The following is a 15,619-nucleotide window of genomic DNA, read 5'->3' on the forward strand; positions in this document are numbered from 1 at the left end:
CTACCTAACCCAACCATATCTAGGACAATTAGAACCAAGAAAAACTTCAACCCCGATCTCTTCCAAAGGGAACTAAGAGCATGCAACTGGTCTCCCTTAAAATACCTCCCACTGGAGGAAGCTGTCAATTACTTTAACTCTAACTTCTTATCCATTCTAGACCACCATGCCCCAACTCGCTCTATAAGAATGAGAACTAAATCTGCCCCATGGCTTTCAAAAGAAACCAGGCAAAAAATCAAACTCAGAAATAAATACTGTAACAAATCTCGATCAACTAAAAACCCAGTAGATCAACAAAACTTCAGGCAACTAAGAAACAAAACTAAAAAAGCAATACTGTCCGACAAAAGAAACTACTACCTACAATTCCAACAGACTCACCATAATCAACCACAAAAGTTCTGGGCAAGTATTAATCAATTATTAGACCCAGGTCAATCCATCACGCCAAACCCACAAGGCACAGACCAAGAGAATCCTAAACAGACTGCTAATACCATTAATACCTATTTCACTAAGGCCATTCAAAATCTGCCAGTCAGCTATCCACTCAGGACTTACTTATATATTTATTTATTTTATTTATTTATTTATTTCAGTTTGATTACCGGGGTAGTCCACTGGGCCAAGAAGAACCCATTTTCAGTGGAGGCCCGGGGAGAAAAGCTCCAAAGGCAGTACAACCAATACAATGTTTAAGAAGAATACAAAAGATAATACAAACAGCAAGAAAACAAAGTAAGACACTGCAAATTCAAATTTACGATAGAAAGTACACACAGTAAGAACATTGTAAAATGCAAATTTACAATACATTGCAAGAATTCATATAGGACACAGCAAAAGTTAAAAATTAGTAGAATTTTTTTTTTGCTAACTATTCAATATTGTCATCCATACAGTGAAGTTAGAGCCTGCTAAAAACATAGCTAGAGTTTGAGTGTATAAAGGTGCCGGAGTACAGGGGCTTAGTCTAGGGGAACCTTGGGATTAAGTAGGGTGAAAGCAAGAACATTTCCATTTTGAAGATAGGTGTAAGAAAAGTTGGGTTTTTTAAGTAGTCTGAGTTAGGTATGGTTCTAAGAGAAGGAGGGAGAGAGTTCCATTTCCTACCTAGAGAGAAGGATAGAAGATGTTGACCAGCGGGATGTTTTGGTCTGGGGATGGAGATTAGATTTTGGTGTTCAGATCTTAGAGATTGGTTGGAAATGTAAGGGGGGAGGATGTTGGATAGAGCAGGGCATTTTTCTGGGTAGAATATTAATTTATGAGTGGTTGTTAGTTGGAGATAGTCAAGGTGGTTTGGGAGTTCTAGCCAGTTTATAGATTGAAGGGAGAGGCAGTGGTGGGTTGAGTTTTTGGATTTGGTGGCAAATTTAGAGATTTTATTATAGCAAGCTTCAAGTTTAGAGGTGAGGGAGGCAGACAGATTAGTTAGGAGAGGGGCTCCATAAAATAGAGAGGGTAGGAGGAAGCAGGTAGCTAAGGTTTGCCTGGAGGATTTGGAAAGAAATAGATTATTCCTGTAGATCATGCCTAGTTTTTGGTGGGGTTTTTTTATATTTTGTTGAATGTGGAGGTCAAATTTAAGATGTTCGTCTATGGTTATGCCAAGGAGTTTAGCGTAGGGGACCACTTCAATAGGAGTGTTAGCTTGGCTGAGGATGTTGAAAGAGTTTTTGTCCAAGGAAGAAGTCTTGGAAGGGAGGAAAATTAGTATTTTGGATTTATTGGAGTTGAGGGAGAGGTGGTTTTGGTGCATCCAGTTTTCTGTAGTGGAAAAAGCTGTTTGAGTTTTAGAGAGAAGTTCAGCAAAGCTGGGGGCAGCACAGACTAAGGTAGAGTCATCAGCGTACTGGATGACTGTAGTGTCAGGGAGAGCAGTGTGAAGGTTGTTTATGAAGATGTTGAAAAGTAAGGGACTGAGAATGGATCCCTGAGGAACGCCAGTAGGAGTAGGTAAGAAGGAGGAGGTAGAGTTCTTCCATCTGACAGCCTGGGATCTGTCAGAGAGGTAGCTGGAGAACCAGCAAGATTAGTGGAAAGATTAAGGTTGGAGAGGTGGCAGAGTAGGTGTGAATGGGAGATGGTATCAAAGGCTTTAAAAAGGTCCAGCAGAACAGTGGATACTAGAAGTCCAGAATCTCTGGCTTGATTAACTGTTTCTAAGAAGGAAAGTAGGGCAGTTATGGTGCTGTGGCCTGGACGGAAACCGTGTTGGGTGGGTGTAAGTAGCTGATTCTCTGTTAAGTAGGGTAAGAGTTGGTGGTGGACACATTTCTCAAGAATTTTGGATATAACAGAGAGTAGGGCTATAGGGCGGAAGTTAGAAATGGAGTTGTTTTTACCTCCTTTATGAAGTGGTAGAATGTAGGCAGAACGCCAGAGTTTTTGAACGTATAACTCTTTTAAGGATCTGTTGATCAGGATGCTAATTGGAAGAGCTATTCCTTCGGCTGCGTGTTTGAGGAAGGAGGGGAGAATGTTGTCGGGGGCGTTGGAACAAGGTTTTAGTTTGGTTAAGAGCTTTTTTATGAAAGTTGTGGAAACTGGTTTGAGTTGAAACATAGGGTGACAGTCCTTCGGAGAGTTTAGGAAGTTGGAAGGGTTGTTGTCAGGGAATGTTTTGGTTAGTTTGGCTATAGAGTCAGTAAAGAAAGTGTTGAAGAGTGAGCTTAGTTCATTGTCAGTTAAACTAGGGTCAGGACAGGGGTTATTTTGTGACCCAGGATGGAGAAGAGAGTTAACAGATTTCCAAAAATGTTTGGGGTTGTTAAGATTAGTAGACTGAAGTTTGTTGTAGTAGTTTTTTTTTGTCTCTGATGATTAGTTTTTTTACTTGGTTGCGGAGTTGGGTATATTGGAGCAAGGCAGAAGGCTGTTTACTTTTCTGATAAAGCTTCCAAGATTTGTCTCTGAGTTGCATGGTTTGTTTAGTCTTCTTGGTCAGCCAAGGAGCAGAATTGGCTTTGATTCGTTTATTTCTAAGGGGGGCTAGAGAGTTGAGAGTATTTAGGAAGATGGAGTTAAAATGTTCTACGGCATTGTCGAGGGACAGAGCTTGAAGGATTTGCCAGTTGATTTCTTTGAATATGTTGGAGAAGATTGCGGGGTTGAAGTTGCTAAGGTTACGAGTTTGGATATAATGATGTAGGAATTGAGAGGGGTTAGCTGAGCGATGAATGAAGGCAGGTAGATGGTCACTAAAGGAGTCAGGGATAGTTCCTGATAGAGAGATTTTGTTAGGATGGAAGACTAAAATCCAATCTATGATGGAGCCAGAGGGGTGTTTTTTGTTGGGCCTGGTTGTAGAATGGATTAATTGAGAGAAGTTGAAAAGGTTGATAGCTAGGGTGGGGGAAGGTGTGTTGATTTTGTTCCAATCAATGTTGACGTCACCTAGAATAAATGTTTCATATTTTATTTCAGATGAGGCCCAGTGGAGAATATTCTCTAGAGTAGAGATGTTGTCGCCAGGGGAGCTGTATAAAGAAATTATACGGATATTTTTATGTTTATTGAGTTGGAGCAAACAAGCAGTTATTTCAGTATTTTTGAATAGAGAGGTTGTGATTTGCAGGGGGATTATGGAGAGAAGGTTAGAGTAGATAATGGCAGAGCCTCAACCTTTTTTGTTTAGTCGGTCACTCTTGAGGATGTTGAAACCAGGAGGAAGGATTTCTGAGTCAGAGATATGGGGTTTTAGCCAGGTCTCAGAGATGGGTAAGATGTCAGGTTGGTTGTGGTTAATCCAGGCGTGAACATGGTGAAGTTTGTTGTTTAGGCTTTGGGCATTAATAGTGAAGACTTTAAGGGTGGTAGGAGAGGTCTTAGGAGTAGAAGGAGTGGGAGGGAGAGGTGTATTTGAAGTGTGAGAAGAGGGAGAAGGAGGGAAGGAGTTGTTTGTACTGAGGCAGGGGCCAGAATTAGGGTGGATGTCTCCAGATAAGGCTAGGAAATTATATGAGAAAACTTTAAGTCTTTTAAGTTTGGAGAGTAAGAAGTTGTTTGGGGTTGGTGGAAATGTAAGAGAGAGGATTTTTGTAGAGGAGGAGAGTATTTTGGGATGGAAGAGGTGTAGTAGGTTTATTGGGATAAGGCAGGGGGAAATGGAGTGGAAGTGAGTGAGTGAAGGAGAAAGTGAGGGTGTGAAAAGTAGCCAGGTAAGGGTGAGTTATTGAGCAGTAAGAAGTAGCGTGATAGAGAGGAAGAAGACAAATGAGAAGAGAGAAGGGAAGTCTGAGGGAAATGAGAGTTTGGGAGTACATGTTAGAATGGGTGGGGTAAGGGATGAAGAAAAGATGTAGTTGGAATAGTGTGAGCTAGGAGAGAAATGAGAGAAGAGTGGAAGGAAGATATCAAGTAGGAGAGGAGAGTGTAGGGTTAAGTGTAGTGAGAAGTGGGAGGGGTAAGAGAGGTTGGAGAAATGAAAGGAGGGTTTAGATTGGTTAATTAAAGTAGGAATTGGTGTGGGAGGGAAAGAGTCTAATTGGTGGAAAAGAATGTAGGATGGAGTTGGTGATGTATAAATGTGGATGTGCTGGGGGCGGGTGAGATTTGGGGGCAGGGTAGGGGAGCGGAGTGAGCCCGAAGGGTGAACGGAGCGGAAAGAGCCAGAGGAGGTGAGAAATGCAGAAGACAGTCAGTTAAAAGAGAGTATTTAGAAGGTAAGTTTAACAAGTTTATCAGAGTTGTGAAGGAAAGAAATGTAGGTGAAGGAGAGGAGGGAGGGTACTGAGATGAGCAGAGAATTTGGGTTAGAGGGTAAAATGCTAAGGAAAAGGACAGAGAGAGAGGAAGAGACTTCAGACAGGGAGTAGAGGAGGGCTGAGTAAAGGAAAGGAAGGCTGAGAGTTCTGGGCAGCAGAGAGGGGGGGAGCAGAGGAATGGTGGTAGAGGTCTGTAGAAGGGGAGATACGGAAGGAAAGGGGAACAAATAGTGAGTGCAGTAGGAGGTAGTGCCTGCTCGCTAGTCTGGCAGGAAAGTGTACTGCGACCTAGTAGTACCAACTAATCAATAGTGCAGAGTTACAACAGTACACATACTTTCTTGGAATCTTGTGGGGGGAGGACTCAGGGAACAGAAGGCCTTACAATTTCAGGTTAAGTTTGTTGGAGTAGGCTCTCGGTTAGACAGTACAGGAGGTTATATTCAGCAGATTAGGGGAGGGTGGGCAGGGGCCCAAGCTGTAAAAAAAAAAAAGAAAAACAGGGAAAGAAGAGTGGTTTAAGCATTAGTATGGCACAAGTAATGTTAAGAGACAGTGTCAGGCATTCAGAAGGTTATTGTATTCAAATTAAATGCAAAGTGCGATAAGCTAAGATAACCAAGAGACAAAAGGTAAACACAGTCAAGCAATCATGACGTTATATTACATCAAATAAAGTAGCTATAATTTAGCAACTATCTATACAGCTTGTGTTTAGTTTCTACATTGATTAGAGATACTATGAGGCAGTCATGAAATTATTTTAACCCAATTAATGCAGTTACAGTTTAGCGACTATCTACACAGCTTGTATTCAGTGTATACATTGAATAGAGATACTGTGAGGTAGTCATGAAGTTATTTTAAACAAATTAATGCAGATACAGTTTAGCGACTATCAACGCAGCTTGTACATTGATTAGAGAATACTGTAAGGCAGACAAGAATTTATTTTACACAACTTAATGCAAATACAGTTGAGCGACTAAACAGCTTGTATCCACCTATATCACTAACCCACCCCCTCTATTTCTTTTCCAACCAGTCCCAACTACATATATTCTTGCCCTCATCCAAAAACTTAAACCATGCACTCCTTCAGCTGACCAGATACACGCTGAATACCTACAAAAGGCAGCCAAATCTATTGCCTACCCCATTTCCATTCTTATCAATAGAACAATCACTGAAGGACACATCCCTAGCATATGGAAGGTCTCCCATATTATCCCCCTTCATAAGGGAGGTAACTCCACTGAACTCTTCAATTACTGTCCCATTGCCCTACTGTCTCCCCTAGCAAACATCATGGAAAAATGCATCCAAAAACAATTGCTAGACTGCCTAATCCATAATAACTTACTTTTCAACTCTCAACATGGTTTCAGACCTTCACACAGCACTACTACTGCCCTTCTTCCCTTCACTCACTGTATCAACAAAAAAACGAAACATTAATATGCTTTCCTCTGCACTGTTTATAGATCTGTCTAAGGCATTCGACATGGCAAATCACCAGTTACTTATAAAAATCCTCAAATCTCTGTCACTAGATGCATTAGCTATAAAATGGTTCCAATCCTATCTGGATAACAGACAACAGGCCATGCTATGGCATAATAATCTATCTACCCATCAACATAGGGATCCCCCAAGGGTCTATATTAGGACCTCTCCTATTTTCTATATTTATCAATGACCTTCACCTAGCAATCCCCCAAGCTACATGCATACAATATACTGAAGATTCGACACATATGCTCAGCCACATCCATACCTGAGCTTTACTCCCTCACCCAAAAGGTCTTTAACACAGTTGAACTATGGTTTACTAGACACTGTCTCCTTCTAAACCCCCAAAAAACTAAACTCCTCCTTTTCACTCCTACTTGTATGCCCCCCCCCCCAATAGACTTCACAGTAACATCCAATAACAGTACTCCTATATCCCCAGACCCAACTACCAAACTACTTGGTATCACCATAGATAACACCCTTAACTTTGACACCCATATTAATAATACTTTAAAATCTGTTAATAGAAAACTGGGCTCCCTCTACAGGATCAAACCCTTTTTCTCTCCTGCAGCAAGAATAAGTATTGCTCACACTCACCTAATTTTGACTCTCCTCTATGCCTCACCCATATACACTAACCTCTCTAAAATCAACCTTAATAAAATGGAAAATGCCTACAATAGCATAGCCAGATTTGCTACAGGTAAACCTTTCAGAACCCACCACTGTATTAACATAAAGTAACTAGGATGGCTTGAATTACAAAATCAGCTTAAATGCCACCAACTTACCATTGCCCACAAAACCCTTTACCATCCTAACAATACCCCTATAATATCTACCCTCATTATCCCCTACAACAATCTAAAGACCTTACGTTCATCACATAGACATCTGGTAAATATCTGTAAGTCAAACAACAGGGCTGGAGACTCTCTTTTCTCTAATGCTGTTGGAAAACCCTGGAACCTTCTTCCTGGCGAAATTTCCTCAGTTCCCTCTATATCACTCTATAAAAACAAACAAACATTTTCTCAGAACACACTGGTTGTGCTCCTGTACCAAACCTGACTGATCTACCACCTTTCTTACTTGGATCTACCTACTCTCTTCTTCTCAGTATTCTTGTTCCTTTTCTTAACAACTGACCTAGACCTTTCTAGATTTTTTTACTTACATCCTCTTACTTTCTTTAAGCAGACTAGTTATTAACTCTTATGCTGATTATTACAGCTCCTACTTTTTGTTTTCCTTCTTTGTGTCAACTGTTTACTAATATATTATCTGACTCAGCTGCTATCTTTTTATATGTTGTATTGCAACTACATTTGTTGTATTGCAACTACATTTGTAATGTATTAAGTGTATTTGTAAATTTAGCACTATGCTATGAACAAATGACCTCTGTGATTATTCCGTTTTTTTTCTTGCAATGTTTAACATACAAATTAATCTTTGTATAATGTGATTATATTTTTACTTCCTCTGAGCTTATCTCCCTGGGCCTCTACTGAAAATGGAAATATATCCAGTTGGACTAGCCTGGTCAACAAATGTAAAATAAATAAATAAGAGCCAAATAGTCACTAATCTGACTTTTCAGGGGTGTCAACTGCATGTGGGAAAAAATCTGTGTGAAAATGAATCACAGCTTTTATTTGAGCCCAGTTTATGTGATTTCTTTACAATCAAAGGAGAAGTATCATTTGACAAGGGGCACATTCTGCTGGAATAGTATGTTTGAAAGGAGCTGAGGCTAGTGTGTACCGTATTTTAGAATGCCCAAGAAGATATAACCTATGCTTTGGTTTCAGGTTATTACTATAATATCACAGTATCTCTAATACAAGTGTCTTTTTATTCAATTTACAGCATGCATGCAAATGTTTGACTTTGTCTTATGGCATTTAATAAGCTATACATAAACTCGTAACTAACAATAAGCATGCTGTTAATATGAATAGCAGAGAAAGCATTAGCAGTAATTGTGACTTCCCACTCAAAAATTTGGTATACACTAACCAGCTATTTTATAATCTCTGTACCTAAAATCACTACTTCACTACAGATTATGATTGAATATTCACATTTATTGTCAAAAACTGTGCTAGAAAATGTTGCATTGTTTTAAGCAGATAATCTTGATTAAAAGGCTCCACCAACAGGCCTACACGGCCATTAAAATATTCCAAGCATGTTGCATTATACTCGCTGTCCAATAGTTGTGATCATATGAACGGCGAGAATGCAGTCCTTGTCCACAATATATCTTTATTATGTTGTCATCCCATCAAAAGCAATAAATAAAAAATATTTCTTGCAGATAAAAAAACAATTATGTAACTACAGACTTGACATGGCTAGAATTCTGTTTTCTGAGCGGGGCAATGTGCTGCAGTCATATTCAACACTGAGCTGCAATGAAATCTCTAAGGTAGAATGGCAACCTTAGGTGCATTTTGTACCCATTTATGTACATTTATTCTCCGAAATTTTTTAAAGAACTCAGAAAGGGAGAGTGGCATATAGCCTTTTATACATGATTCAGTACCAAATGCAGGGCTTCATTGGTATTTCCTTCTTTATAGTCTTGCATTTCACATTATATTCACATTCCATTAAGTGCAGCTTGTGATGTAGAATGCATCACATGCTCAGAATATAAGTCTTTTGAGGTGGCATTGCATCATTAAGAAAACCTCACACATGCATACATATTATCTTTCTTTCTCTCTTTTTATATATATATATATATATATATATATATATATATATATATATATATGTGTGTGTATAATGAAACAGTGAATATCACTAATTTGATGTTTCAGTATATTGAATTGATATCACTGCACTGGTTCTGTGCAGTATCTGAAATGTCTCTGTGACAGTATGGTTGGTTACCTTTGAATGCAGCTTCTGCTTTTACATTTTGTATTTATTTTACCATGTCTACGTTCTCTCACACTTCATGACCTAAATTATTAGGAAAACATGCTTATATAGGTGTAACTTTCAGAAAAAGAAGTCTGATATATATATATATATATATATATATATATATATATATATATATACATATATAGATATATATATATATATAGATATATATATATATATATATATGTATTATTTTTTTCCTTTTTTTAGCCTGATTGTGTCAGCCAGTGGTCAAGTCAATATGGTTTATTTACAGTTCTCTCTTCAGGACTATCTACCCCCAGTTGGTTAAGGAATTTTCTAATACAATAATATAGACTCTGCCTATGTCTAATTTGTATTTAACATTCTATGCATTAATTCTCAACATTTCATTATAATGATCTGCCTTATATTCCCATTTTATTGTTTCAGAAGTCCTTTCAGATGTTATTTTCAGAAGTCTTTTGACTTTAAGTAGCAACAAACTACTCATTTTATTTTCTGTTCAGCATGTAAATTCTTTTAATCATAGCTGTTTTTGCTATTATACATTTAAAACATACCTTTCTGACACATATTTTCCAAGTTTGATTAAATGCAGAGCAGCTACTCCTGTACTACCTTTAGTACCCCTTTATGAACTTCAATTGCGTAAGCATCTTTTTCTGGGCTTTACCATTCTTGCATTGCCTGGCTAGATGGCTGCTGTTTTCATAACTGGTAACATGTCCTGCCTTTTGTACTTTTTTTGCTTGATTATTTGACTTTTATTTTACACAGATTCTTTTCATCATTATTTTCAGTTGCATTGCACATGCCCACAACGTTTGATAGGATCAGGTCTGTTTCTTGAAAAAGCCTGCCCATTGTTTTATCGTTTCGTATACCACAAATTATTGTGTCTCATAGCTTTATTGGTGCTTTCTATGCTATTGCTTTGTGAGGATCTTAAGAAGCCTAGCCTTACATTCCTATACTAGTTTCTAACCCTTATACGTTGCATATAAGTAACCCAGAGATGGTCTGAACAAGTTATGTTGGGAAATTTACAAGTTTTCACTATCCATGAGTGACTGGCGTGCTAAACCAGGGGTGAATTTGTGGTTATCCATCTATTCATTCAAATTATGTTTGAATCGAGTAAGATAAGTACTTTGCTTTATAAGGAGTAGAAAATGATTCCATAGAAGCGGTATAATTCTCTGTGACACATACTTATCCATCCAACATGTTCTATTTATTTTGCAAAACAGATTGAGATCCCTTGGGTGATTGTTTACAATATCATTGGACTTATGAATGTGCAATAGGTCTGATAGAATACTATCCGTTGAATCTCTGCATACAAGGTAGAGATCATCTCTCAGTAGCCAATCTGATATCTTGATTCATACTTTGTCTTTTTAGAGACTCATGCAATTCATAAAAGTTTCAGTCGAGTTCTCTTCTTCAGCTCAGTACTGTAAGCATCTATTGTCTCTGCTAGGGCATGTCCTCCTGCAGAGAATGGATGTCTAATAAATGCATTCATTCTGGCCTGGTAATAATTATTTACTTATTTGTTTTATTTATTTAACATTTGTTTACTGGGAAAGTCCGACTTAGAACAAAGCTAATTTTTAACGGAGGCTCAGGGATAAATGCTCCAGATGCATGTCTTTGTGATGTGGGAGGAAACTGGAACACCTGGAGGAAACCCACACACATGCAGTGAGGACATGCAGACTATGCACAGAAGGCACCCCATCTGAGAATTGAACTGGAGAAAGCTCTTGCTGTGAGGCGACAACACTACTGCCGCACCACTGCGCCATCCAATCCAGTCAGTCCAATCAGTAAAATTATTGATTTTATTTTATGCAAGTGCTGCTGTTTTATCTTTCTCCTTATCAAGAAAAGGAAAAGTCAAATACCTTTATAGTTTCTTCAACAAGTAGGAATGCAACACACATACTGAACATCTGCTATTTCAGATAATCTGCTTGCAGTAAGGAATAAACTGAATTTATATATCCAAAGTGTCTAATTTTCAGCCAAATACTCCTAAAGAACCAGAATTCCAGGAGGGTGTAATTGAGCCTTGTTTGCCTGTTTATTTTTTCATTTGTTGACCAGGTTAGTTCCACTAAGCCAGTGTCCTCTTTTCTGGAGAGACCCAACAGGGTACTCATACCAAGGGAAATCTGACCAGGGCAGCAGAGAAATTCTCCCTACTGTTTTCCTGTGGTTGAGACTAAAGGACTGCTGCAAGAAGAGAGGGAAGATTGAGGATGAGAGAAAATGGCTAGGGGATATATAGACTAAGGAGATGGAAATGTCTCAAAATGGAGATTCTACAAATGTTGCAGGGTTGTGAGGGCTGATTCATTTAGGTTCAGAGTCCTAATGTGAAATAACATTTGAGACTTTTGCACTTGCAGAAAATATTTTTATTTTGACAAAAAAAAAAACTTTTATTAGGTGTGGAAGAGTAAGATAGCCACTGTGAATTCCTTTTTGATCAAGAAAAAATTGTGCAATTCAGGACTACAGATGTAATGAATGAAGATGAGTAAGGGAACATTCTGAACTGCAATGCTTGACTGTTTTTTAAAATAAAAAAAAAATAATAGAAGAAAGTCATTTATGGAGTGGGGCATGGGAAGTTTAGATTAATTTGGATGCAGTTGATAGAAGAATGCAACATTTTTCCAGTGCTATTTTGTAAAATGAAAATAAAGGGATGGTAAGGTAGAACCTAAAACATGTTTCCTTTTTTTATTGCTGATGATCATTGGATACAGGTTTGCCTTAAAAAGATGCACACATTATAGAGAAATTGGATATTCAATTAAAGACTGTAAAATAAGTTGTAGAACATGCAGGGGGCACTTTTGGTTTGACTGTGAATAACTGCTTGAATCTGTTGAAAATTATACAACCAAGGGGATGGAGGAAGGTATCTCACAAGGGAATGTAGATTTTGCTAAAATAGTCCATACAAGCCACATGAGGAGGAATAGAATGAAATGGAAAATTAAAATAAAACTATGTCATGTAATAAGGAAAGCGCTGATAAACAGTGTAATGTGCAAACACATGATACATGTGAAATTCTAAGTCGAGATGAAAGTAAGGATGAGGAGCTAAAATTGAATAATTCTACTGGGAAGAATGTAAGGAAAAGAACATTTTTGCAACAGCAAAAGAACGTTGCAAAGAAGGGGAAAGGGATCACTTGAAAGTTATTGGAATAAACGTTAAAAGCATAAAGAGTGAAGTAAGATACTTAAGATTGGAGAAATTATGTCAATAGCAAAAAGCTGAAATAATGTTTTGAAGATACTTGATTTTAAAATAAAGTACAAAAAGATCAGATGGAAAAGTTATTGGGGAAAAAATGTGTGTAAAGTTTTGAAAAGGAGCTGTGCTCAAGCAGATCAGCTGCCATCAGAGGAAGTATGCACAGTGCTGCATGTAGCAGCCATCACTGCCAATGGAGGGGTGCAGGCATCATCTGAAATACCACCATCTTATTTACCAGTAGTCCCAGTAATATGTTAACCAGCAGACTGTAATCCAATTCTATGTGGGCAAGGAGACTGTAAGGGATGTTGTCAAAATTGTTTTGCCTACAAGTGGAATTCATGGTATGCCCATTCCTGTGAATACTATGATATGTGTAGCTTCAACAAACCTAGTTACAGGTACCTTCCAGAAACTTACTGGTGGCCATGTTAGGCATGTCACAGCTGTCTGCCTCACCATCTAGTTCCTTGAAGTTAAGCTACAACATACTGATGGTCATTTGTGGTTCCTTGGGTTACAAAAGATAGGGAAAGCACCTTACAGGTATTTTACAACACTGAGGTCCCTACATTGCATACATATTGCAGTCAAGGCCCAACTTGACCCAGAAGGGCTGTGATACATCAACAAAAAGGGCTTCCTCCCTTAACTGGCAGATAGTATTTAATATGAAGGCATTATTTATATTTCAGCCATGCATCATATTTGGCGCCTGTCCAACCTCTACCAAAGGTTCCTTTTGAGGGATTTCACACTGGATCATCTGGGCAATAGTTGCATTCACATGCCATATATCCATATCTAATCGCACAGGCGCTATGCAAGCAGGGAGTTAACCACATAATATATGTTTCTTGTTAGTTTTTTTTTAATTTCTCCAAGTCTTTGGGATTTCTAATACCATGACAGGAATGGACCCCATTCCTAAGTCAAAGTACGATTAAAGTTCACGAAATTAGTGTTGTTTCAATCTTTGATGTCTGCCAAAAGTGCTCTTCACAGCACCCGCAATGTACACAGTAATGGCTCCTTCTGCAATTCGTATGGGGTTACATGGATTTGTAACATATCTAAATACAATTGTAGATTCTTTTTTTATAAGATCCGTTGCTCCTACCACAATAGGAACTGGCTGGTATCTTTCTTCCACATTGCTCTTGTTTCTGCCTGCAGATCCTGATATTTTATGACTTTGTGTGTCTCTCTCTGTATGCAAGACACTGTAGTCACTGGGTGTAACTATTTCAGTGATCAATGCTTCTTTTCTTGGACCAGTATATCCAGTTTTCTAGCATCTATCTTTTGAACTGTTGATAATGGGTGATCCCATGTGATATAAACTTCATCATTTTCCATGATGCTTTGTGGCTCATTTTTCCAGTGTTTTTCAGCCGCTTCAATACCACAGTGTTTGCACAATCCCCAGTGCAACACTCTTGCCACATTATTATGCCTTTCAGTATACAGTCCTTCTGCCAATAGTATGTCACAACCAGCAACAAGTTGTGTGACTGTTTACAAGTTGGTTTTATAAAACCTACATTTGTCTGTTTCTCCCACATGTTCAATGGACTTTGTAAACCAGCGTGTATGTAGCCCACTGTTTTGGGCTGCCAATATTAACCTTTCATATCTTGGTTTAAATTTGCCTCTCCTTAACCATTCTTGTGTTCATTCCTGATCAACATGAGTTTCTTCCAGAAGTTTTTTATACTTGCAACTATATTTATGCTTTTTTCCACATTTCTTACCTTCTCATCTGGTCCTTCACCTTATATTCTTTCTTTTGTTTTTTGGCACATTAATTTGCTGCCTGATTTTTATCTACTTCTGGTTTGATTTTCATTCCTGCTTGATGCCTATATGCTTCTGCTAAAACTTAGCAGAGAAGTCATCTTAGATTTATTCTCCTCATGTTTCAAAACTTTCAGTGCATTTGGGTCTTTCAAGGAGGCCCATCCTTCCTTCAGAAAGGGGAATATATAATCTTGATATACACTGTTTTTTTTATAAATCATTTGGTGAGCATGAAGCATCCTTCCTGTTTTCCTATCTAATCTATCCAACACATTTTGGGGCCAGTCAATCACTCCAAAACTGTAGGTTAGGACAGGAAGAGCAAATTGGTTTATAGCTTGGATTTTGTTCCTAGACGTCAATGCTGTTTTCAGAATCAATTTAAGTCTTTTAAAGTATTCCTTACTAAGTTTTATTTGCATTTGTGCATGTGTTGTTGTTGATCCTTCATCAATTCTCAAATATTTATACACTCCCTCTTGCTCAAGTTCTTTTATATCACACTCTTGTCCCAAACTGTTTTCCTGGTGCTGCAGTTTTTCTGCTTTAAAGGTTGCTTTTGCACACTTATCAAGACCAAATGGCATTCTTATATCATCTGAAAAAGTTTTGACAACCTGCAGCTGTGCTTTCAGTTCCTCATCTGATGTGCTATACAGCTTTGAATCATCAACAAAGAGAAAATAAGTCTTTATACTTTGTTGTTTTCTAGGAGCCAAACTGTAGCCATGGCCTAAGCTGTTAAGTAAGCAGCTTAATGTGTTAATGGCAAGACAGAATAGCAACGGTGACAGAGACACCCTGGGGTGTAGCTAGGCATACTCAGTGTACTGAAATGAGTAAATTTTCTCCTGAACATCTCTTGCAAATGTCAACACTCAGTCAGTACAGAATGTGTAAGCAAATATTCACAGTATAGCGGTACACAAAGAATTCTTGTGCAAAAGGAATACGCCTCTAAAACTACCTTGCTATGGAAAAAAATTCTAACAGTTGAAAATAATGTGCTTCTTCCCATGTATCTGGAGGTAGCATTTTGAGGGCTGAGTACATTTTTAAACTGACAAGTCGTGGTGGGGGCAGCAACTTTAGGTTTGAGTACAAAATGTAAATCTCTGGCTACACCCACTTACTATCCCCCTTTGAATTTTTATCTCAGGGATAATAATCTGTCCTTTATCATGGCTTAATTGCAAAGTGGTCTGCCACTGTTTCATGGTCACTGTAATGTAGTCAATCAGTGAAGGGTGTATCTTATACCTTTTTAAGCACTCTTTTATCCATGAATGTGGGATACTATCAAATGCTTTTTTTATAGTCAAGTCACGGCATACTTAAATTCTTCTCCTTTTTACAGTTCTCCAGTATGACTTTATTTAACA

The sequence above is a fragment of the Protopterus annectens genome, chromosome 13.part0 (genome assembly GCF_019279795.1).
Source record: "Protopterus annectens isolate FY-2018-M chromosome 13.part0, PAN1.0, whole genome shotgun sequence".
Classification (NCBI taxonomy): domain Eukaryota; kingdom Metazoa; phylum Chordata; order Ceratodontiformes; family Protopteridae; genus Protopterus; species Protopterus annectens.